Source organism: Tupaia chinensis, unplaced genomic scaffold (assembly GCF_000334495.1).
Source record: "Tupaia chinensis unplaced genomic scaffold, TupChi_1.0 Scaffold141305_1, whole genome shotgun sequence".
NCBI lineage: Eukaryota > Metazoa > Chordata > Mammalia > Scandentia > Tupaiidae > Tupaia > Tupaia belangeri.
In genome coordinates this window covers 555,211-564,567 of record NW_006201168.1, presented here as the reverse complement: position 1 = coordinate 564,567, position 9,357 = coordinate 555,211, and the positions used below count along the sequence as shown (strand labels likewise).

The following is a 9,357-nucleotide window of genomic DNA, read 5'->3' as shown; positions in this document are numbered from 1 at the left end:
AGAGACAGAAAGCGAGAGAAATCACCCCCCATGGGGGATGGTCATGCCTCAATCCCTTCTCCTCCATTCTCCTCTCAGGATCTTGGGCATGCACGCACACGCACCCGGCGTGAGTTTTAAGCCACCGGGTCCTGGATGCGAACGGCAGTCGACTACGTGGGAGTCCAGCGACATAGCCATCACACTAACTGCTGGTTCCCTCATTCATTTATTTTTAATTTGATCAGAGAGAGACACAGAGAGAGAGAGAGAAAGTGAAAGAGCAAGCCACCAGGTCCAGGACTTGAACTGCAGTTGGCCATGTGGGAGTGTCCAGTGCCTTAACCACCATGCCACCTGCTGGTCCCTCTTCTTTCTATATTTATTCATAGAGTAAATCCGAGGTATTTATTTTTCATCATTTTACTTTTTAAACAAGAAAAGACTATTCAGGTTATTTCAATTTTATGTTATATCATCTAGAGGCTTTTGTAATAATAGAGTGATTTTTTTTAACTGCCAGAGGGTTTGTGTGGACAGAGTGAGAGAGAGCAAATAAGACAGAGGAGGGGGATTGTAAAGCACCCCCCAATGAAGCATGGTCACGCTACAATCCGTTGTCTTCCATTTCTTCATCTTGTCAGTATTTTTGGCATACATACACACATGTTGGGCATATTTTTCAAGCTGTCGTGGCTGGGTATCAAAGCACAGTTGGCCATGTGGGATCTGGCTTCTCTAACCACTAGATTACAGGCCCAACCCTAGAGTGAGTTCTATGCTTCTTTTACAGTTTTTAAAATTATTTATTTAACTTTATTTACTTATTAATTTATTTTTAATTTGACCAGAGAGAGACACACACACAGAGTAGAAAGAGATAGACAAAGAAAGCCACCAGGTCTAGGACTTGAACTGTGGTTGGCCATGTGGGAGTGTCCAGCGCCTTAGCCTCCACACAACCCGCTGGTCCCTAGTGAGTTCTGTACTTCTGAAAGGGAAATTAATTTAGTAATTATCAGAATCAATGCATGTTTACAATGTTAAAATTGCCCGTATCAGAACTCAAACTGTAACAAATCAATGGTCATTATAGAAATACAAATTTAAATAACCATGGGGTATTTTACAACTATTAGACTGGCAAAAATCAGGAAGCAAGATAATGCTTTCTAATACAGGAGGAATGTGAAGCTATAGGCAGGAGTGCAGAATGGTGCAACCATGCTGGAGCGCAACCTGTCCCTCCTTAGTTCAACTGAGTATATTCCATGGCCCAGTTAGTCCAAACTTGATTATGGATCTAAAGAATTTTTATATAGGTCCATTAGGGAACAGGTACCAGGATATTTATTGTGGCATTATTTGTGGTGACGAGACATTGGGGGCAAGCTAGGATTCTGTCACACAGAAAGCAGACAGGTAAACTCGCAGATGCATATCAAAGAGATAGACATAGAGTAATTAAACCACAGATGAAATGTACACATGGGAAAATGGATGGATCTTAAAAGCATAATACCATAAAATCTCATGAAAAAGTTGAAAATTGGGAACCAGCAGTTAGCGTAATGGCTATGTCACTGGACTCCCATGTAGTCGACCGCGGTTCGAGTCCCGGACCTGGTGGCTTAAAACTCACGCCGGGTGCGTGTGCGTACGTGCCCAAGATCCTGAGAGGAGAATGGAGGAGAAGGGATTGCGGCGTGACCATTCCCCCTGGGGGGTGATTTCTCGCTTTCTGTCTCTATGTCTCTCTCTGTCTGTCTGGCGAGCGCACGCGCCCTATAGCGAAAAACCTCTCCAAAAAAAAAAAAAAAAGCTGAAAATTAAATAGATCATAGGTCCAAATGTAAAATGCAAAACTATAAAATTGTTATGAAATAATGTGGAAGAAAATCTATGCAATTTTGGGTTCACAGTGACTTTTAGATATACCATCAAAAATACAATTCATGAAAGAAAATATCGAAAGGTAAGGCTTCATTCAAATACAAACATTTCTGCTCTGTGAAAGACACCATTAAGAGAATTAAAAAAAAAAAAAAGAACAAGCCACAGACTGGGAGAAAATATTTGCAAAACGCATATCTGATAAAGAACTTGTATGTAAATTATACAAAGGACTCAAAATCAACATTAAGAAAACAAGCACTCAATTGAAAAAATGACAAAAGATCTGAACAGACATTTCTCCAAAGAAAATATACAGATGGCAAATAAGCATATGAAAGGATGCTCAGTGTCCTATGTTATTAGAGAAATGCAAATTAAAACAAGATACCACTATGTACCTATTAGAATGGCTAAAATCCAGACCAGCTGGCGGTGTGGTGGGTAAGGTGACTGGATCCTACATGGCCTGATGGTGCAGTTCGAGTTCTGGACCCAGTGGCTTGAAAAACACCCCAGGTATGTGTGTGTGTGTGAGCCCAAAATCCCAAAAGATGGAGAAAGAGAGTAGAGAGAATTGTGGAATGACTGTCCCTCATTGGCAGGGGGGGGGGATTTTTCATTCTCTCTGTCAAATACACACACCCTGTTGCAAATTACAAAAAAAATAAAAATAAGAATTAGCCACAATCTAAAGACCAACAACACTAAATGCTAGAGAGGATGTGAAGCAACAGAAACTCTCATTCACTGTTGGTGGGAACGTAAAATGGTACAGCCACTTTGAAAAATAGACTGGCCATTTCTTACAAAGCTAAACACACTCTTGCCATATGACCCAGCAATGGCCCTCCTTGGTATTTACCCAAATGAGTTGAAAACATGTTCATGCAAAAGTCTGCATGAGAATGCTGATGGTAGCTTTATTTATAACTGCCAAAACTTGGAAGAAACCAAGATATCCTTCGATAAGTGACTGGGTAAACAAACTGTGGTCCATCCAGACAATGGACTATTACCCAACATAAAAAGAAATGAGCTATAAAGATACAAAATTACTTGGAGAGCAAGCCAAGGTGGAGCAGTGCTCATCCAAATGCTCCATCATGCTAAAGCCATCTGAGAATATCTAGAGTTCGCACCTCAAGGTCTCTCTGCCCATGCTGAGTGCACACGTGTCTCATGATCCTGTAGGCTAAGGCTGCTCGTGGATCTGGTGTGAGTATTCTATTGAGAATGTCTGTTTCTTGTTCTCTCTCTCTCTCTGTTTCTCTGTTTTGTGGAAGAAAGAAATATATAACCTTTATAAAACGAAAGAAAAAACATAGAGGAACCTAAAATACATATTACCGAATAAAAAAAACAAATCTAAAAAGGTTATATACCATGTGATTCCAACCCTATGACATTCTGAAAAAGGCAAAACTACGAAAATATTGAAATGATCAGTGGTTGCCAAGGGTTTGGGAGGAGAGGAGAGATGTATAAGAGCAGTGCAAGGGATTTTTTTACCCCCATAGGGTGTATGCACTCATCAGAGAGAGACAGAGAGAGGGAAATTGAGAAATAACGCCCTCCCAGGAGAATGGCTATGACACAATCCCTTCTCTTCCATTCTCCTCTCGGGATTTTGGGCACTGCACATACATGTGCCTGGCATGATTTTCAAGCCACTGGGTCTGGAACTCAAGCTACTGGGTCCAGGACTCAAGCCCTGGTTGGCCATGTGGAAATCCAGTGCTATTTTTTTTTTTTTGAGAAGTTGTTGCCTTAGGGTGCATGCACTTGCTGGAGAGAGACAGAGACAATAAGAGGGAAAGTTAGAAATCACCCCCCCTCCAGCCCCAGGGAGGCTGGTCATGCTGCAATCCCTTCTCCATTTTCCTCTCAGGATCTTGAGTATACATGCACATATGCCTGGTGTGATTTTCAAGCTACCAGGTCCAAGACTTTAACTTCAGTGCACCATGTGGGAATCCAGTAGTATAACAGCTGCACCATCTGCTGGTCCCACAGGAGCTTTTTAGGGCAGTAAAACTATTTCATATGATATTCTAGGGTAGATACAGTAAACATTTGTCAAAACCTGTAGAGGTGAACAACACAGCGAACTCTAGTGTAAACTACAGACTTTAGTTAATAATAATATATAAATACAGATTCATATATTTTTGTCCATACAACAAAGTTACCACATTAATGCAAAATGTTAAGAGTAGGAAAAATTGGGGGATGGACCAGCAGATGACATAATGGTTATATCGTTGGATTCCCACATAGTTGACCATGGTTTGAGTTCGGATCCGGTGGCTTAAAACTCATGCCAAGCATGTGTGTTGTGCATGCCTGGAATCCTGAGAGGAGAATGGAAGAGAAGGGATTGTAGCATGGCGATCTCCCCCTGGGTGGAGGGGTGATTTCTTGCTTTCTCTCTGTCTCTCTGGTGAGCACACATGCCCTATAGCAAAAGATTTCTCTCTTAAAAAAAAAATGGGGGGAAGATGTATACAGGACCTTTCCATACTTTCCACTCAATTTTTCTGTGAACCTCAAATGCTCTACTATAAAAGCTATTACTTTTGGGGGCGAGCAGGTGGCGTGGTGGTTAAGGCACTGGACTCCCTCATGGCCACTCCCAGACCTGGAGGTTTGCTTTCTCACTTTCCCTCTCTCTCAATCTCTCTCCGTCTCTCTCTGGTGAGAATACATGCCCTATAGCAAATTAAATACTATTACAATAATAATAATAAATTTTAAATATAAAAAATAATTCTTTAAAAAAATCTTAATTTTTCTAGGTTAGAAAAAAGAAGGCTGTGTAACAAACTGGGGGCTGCATAACCCAATTTGATTCTCATAATCGGTAAATCCATGCACTGGTAAGAACAACACACATTTTACAAGAACACGCACAAAAATCCATGCACCGAGAAGAACAACACACATTTTACAAGAACACGTACAAAAATCCATGCACCGAGAAGAACAACACACATTTTACAAGAACACGTACAAAGAGAAGATACTCAGCCAATACATGAGAACCATGGTTCTTGAGGGCAGTGGTAATGGGAGTGGCAATATCATAAAATGGTATTAAGAGAAAGGGATGCTGAATGAGCCTTGCATAATGTGTCATGATTTGAAATGATCAAATATCCCCTATGATCTCGAAATCCAAAAAGGAAAGAAAGAAAAAAAAGCAATGGTTCTTAATTTGTGCAGGGAATAGAATTTGGAGAAATTTTTAAAGATCACACCTGTTGGGGCCTAAGGGTATATGAAAACTCTCCATTTTAATCTAAATTAATCTTAATTACATTTTAATCTAACAGGTTAAAAAGCAAGAGGATTTAGCAATCAGTACTTAGAATGTGATTAAATACAGAAACCAGGAAGGAGAAATATTTCATGCAGATTCAGTAGAAGAAAAAAAATTACTTATTTTTCACATTAATTATTGTACACTTCCTTTGTAAAAATAGTTCCATGACGGTGTTACTAAAATGTCATAAATGAGCCAAGAAAATAGGTACAAAGGACCGAGAGGGAAAATCAGAGACTAGAGTGAGGGTGAAGGAAGACAGCAGGAGCTCAGCGCTGTGGAGCAGGCACTGAGCAAACAGCCTGCCTTGCCCCTTTCCCTGTCACCCCCAACCTTGCCCAATGCCATGACCCAGTTGGCATTGAGCTCGGTAATCCAGAAAAAGACGCTTCTCTATGTGAAGGGAAAACACTAAAATCTAGAAATGTGGTGTCTGCTTCCTCTCCTTGAGCCAGATTTCACCCAGAACTGTCAGGGTAAAAATCCGGCCATCCGTGAATGGGGAGAAGCTGAAAAAAATTCAGGGAAAAATTCAGATAACATTTTATTTGCCCTTTCCCCTCCAGGAACTCACTATGGTGCTGTCCAATTTTCTCAGATAAAAGATGTTTGGGAATATACAAATTGCGGTGTCCTTTTTCCTTTCACAGATGGTGGTGTTGATTCATATCCAAAAACTACCTGGAGAAAATAATGACTCCCACTGTTAACACAGATTATAATAGATTCCTGTAGCTTAAGTGACTATAAATGTTACTCTAGAGGAAATAAGAATTAAAAACTTACATTTACTTCCATGACAGAAACTGATAGTCACATAAAGTTTATAATTTAAAAAATCCTAGCTGGTTTTATTATAGTCACCCAGACAGGCAGATAGGCAATGGGAAGATTTGAGTAATTAGTGGTTGAAGGCATGCCACCAGATGACCTAGGTTTATCTGACTTCGGTTCTGAACCATACCCACCATTCCACATGGCCTTTCATGCTGGTCACTTCAACCTCAGCCTGCCCACCACCACTGGGTCCCTGTAGAAGCTCAAGCTTCCAGTTTGAATGAGGTGAGTGTAGATTCTAAAATACTGTTGAGATCGCTCACACCAACAGGCGAGCTTCACCTTGCCGCTCTCACTGTCTCATCATGTGTTGTCAAGCAACGGGTATTTGATGTCCCACAGTGACACAAAAAGCACCCAGGTCACCAAAAAGCACTGGATTTTAGGAAAAGTAGATCCTTACACATTTAAAATTTCTCATAAGAAATTATATAATGTTTCAGATCCTGAGATTTCCTTTAAAATAATCCAGAAAGGAACAGAGGGGGAAAAGGGTAACAATGAAATAGAAATGGCCTTGTATATGTAGGAAATGACATATTTTCATAGGACATAGAATGGTCCATAGCATCAATTCTGGAACTGATTAATAGGTACACGAGTCTTTGTTATACAATTTCCTCTGCTTCTGTATGTTTACAAATTTACACGATAAAAAGTTAGTAATTTAGGGGCCAGCACGTGGTGTGGTAGTTAAGGTGCTGGACTCTCACGTGGCCTATCATGGTTTGAGTCCTGGACCAAACAGCTCAAAAACTCATGCCAGGTATACGTGCATGCATGTGTGCTGAGAATCCCAGGAAGAGGACAGAGAAGGAATTGCAGCATGACCATTCTCACTGGGGGGGGGGTGATTTCTCATTTTTCCTCTCTCTGTCTCTCTCGGGTGAGTGGACACACTTTAGGGCAAGAGCCCCCCAAAAATCTTTATAAATTAACAAATAAATGAAAAAATAAATTAGAACTAGCTTCTGGGGAATAGATTAAGTACCTAAATTTTGAAGAACATAACTGTGATCAGCCTATTTTAAAAAGTTTATTTATTTTCTTGTTTTCTTTGTTCTTTCATGAAATAGAGCGCAAGAGAGAGAGAGACAGAGAGAGGAACTCCCAACAAGTTCCGCACACCACAATCCACCCCCAGTCTGGTCCAGCCTAGATTATGGGCATGGGTGCCTGGCAGACTCAGGGAGGCTTCAGGACTTGAACTTAGGACCTTTCCCATGTGGGCACAGTTGTGTTACTGCCACACCACAGCTGCTAATCCTGGCTAGCCTATCTTAATACACAGACTTTAAACAATAACTATTCAAACATACTAGAAACTTATTTTTCTCTCACAAAATGGTCCAGGGCAGGTGTCCCAGACTGGAAGAATCGAATCTCTGATCTGTGAAGTCATTCAAAGACTTGGCCAGACCAAGTTTCTGTTATCTTCAATATGTGGCTTCCAAGATCACTCTGTTTATCACCATCATGGCCTGTGAGAAGGCGAGGAGGAGCAGAAGGCCCAGTCTCTTGAAAACACGGTGCAGAATGGGACATATCTTGTTCACCTTTTATTAGAAAGTTCTTACCCACATGAAACAGTTGCAGACGACTGGGCAACGTGGCCCATGGCTGGACAGGCATGGCCTAGTTATAGCTTGGTGGAAGATAGGACAAGTTGTGATGGAAAAGAGCTATTTCTGCTACAATAATCTAATACACCTGGCCATTAACACAGGCAGAGGTCAATTTATCATAACGCTTAAATGTCAGGGCCTCCTCTCACTTGCAGGGATCTCTTCCAAGTTCCTGTGAGGAGTCTGCATTGGTTACCAATTTCTGTATAACTAATTAAACTGACTAACTTGAAAAAATAAATTTATTATCTCACGCTGTTTCTGAGAGTCAAGAATCTGGGAGCTGATTATGGGGGTGGTTCTGGCTCAGGATAAATCACAAGGTGGCAGTCAAGCCATCATCCAGGGATACAGCCATCTGAAAGCTTGACCAGATCTGGAGGATCTGCTTCCAAAATGGTTCACTCACATGGTTATAGGGTAGAAGGCCTCAGTCTCTCACCAAATGGACTTCCCCACGAGGCTTTCTGAAGATCTTACAACATAGTGACCGGATCTCCTAGAGTGAACAGTCCAGAAGTAGAGGTGTCTCTTATAATCTAGCCTCAGAGCTTACATGTACCTTCTCCCCAGCAAAAAATAGACAAGTATCCCAAAACAACAGAAATGAGTGCTTATTGCTACCAAAACCAGTATCCAAGAATATTCATAATACTCTAAATGTAAAGCAAGTGAAATGTCCTTTGACAATAGAATGAATGAAGTATAACATGTTTGTACAATGTAATAAGTATAGCAATGAAAAAGAACACTTTTCATGATGTTTAGTAAAAGAAGCCACACACACACATACAAAATGCATACTTTATGATTCCATTACCTGGAATTTGAAATCAGGCCAACGAATCTGAGGGAACATCAACAATGAACAAAACAGACTTAACTCTTGCCTCCACAGAGCTAGATGTATTGGGGCAAGACAGAAAAGCAAATCAAGGGTTACAACTGCAGGTTACAAATGTATTGCAAAAGGAGTAGAAGGTACTTTCCTGCTGTTTAAAACGAAACAGAAGCGAAAATGCAGACAAAAAGGACTTACAGAAGAAAAGAATATCTAAATTGAGATTAGCACCCAGAGAGCAAGAATGACACCCTGTTCCATGGGCCAAAGACAACAAAGGGTAGCACTTTCTGGGGCCTGAGAGAAGTTCAGCATGGCTAGACGTACAGCATGCTAGACGAGGGGACGCTGGAGCAGCCAACCCGTGGGAGGGAACTGCGAGTTCTGTGAAGGGGGTAGGATGGAATTCCAGACAGGGAAAAGACAGCACTGGCCATGTGTTCTGAGTCTGTCTTCGAAGTGAGGAATGAACTAGAAGGAAATGAAACTGAAGGAAGAGACTTGTTGGGAGGCTGTAGATGATAGTAAAAACTAGGGCAGTCGAGGTGAACGGAAGAAGAAATGGTAGGACTTGAAGACTGGTTGACTGAAGAAAGGAAACAGAAGAATGATGGCCAGTGTCCTGTTTCTGGCTTGAGCAACCCTCAGAACGGTGGTGCCATTTACCAGCATCAAGAATACAATAACGGGGAACCAGCAGTTAGCGTAATGGCTATGTCGCTGGACTCCCACGTAGTCGACCGCGGTTCGCGTCCCGGACCCGGTGGCTTAAAACTCACGCCGGGCGCATGTGCGTGCGTGCCCATGATCCCGAGAGGAGAATGGAGGAGAAGGGATTGCGGCGTGACCATCCCCCC

At 41.5% G+C, this 9,357-nt stretch overlaps 1 long non-coding RNA gene across 1 annotated transcript in view; it reads right to left on the bottom strand.

Moving 5' to 3' along the window:
* Positions 1-4,665: 4,665 nt before the first annotated feature.
* The window catches only part of LOC106733214 (uncharacterized), a 34,548-nt gene continuing 29,856 nt past the window's right edge, over positions 4,666-9,357 (bottom strand). The window contains exons 3-4 of the long non-coding RNA XR_001369392.2: positions 8,069-8,158; positions 4,666-5,878 (exon numbers count right to left, since the gene is read on the bottom strand). This is a non-coding gene — a long non-coding RNA (uncharacterized LOC106733214). The remainder of the gene's footprint in view (positions 5,879-8,068; positions 8,159-9,357) is intronic.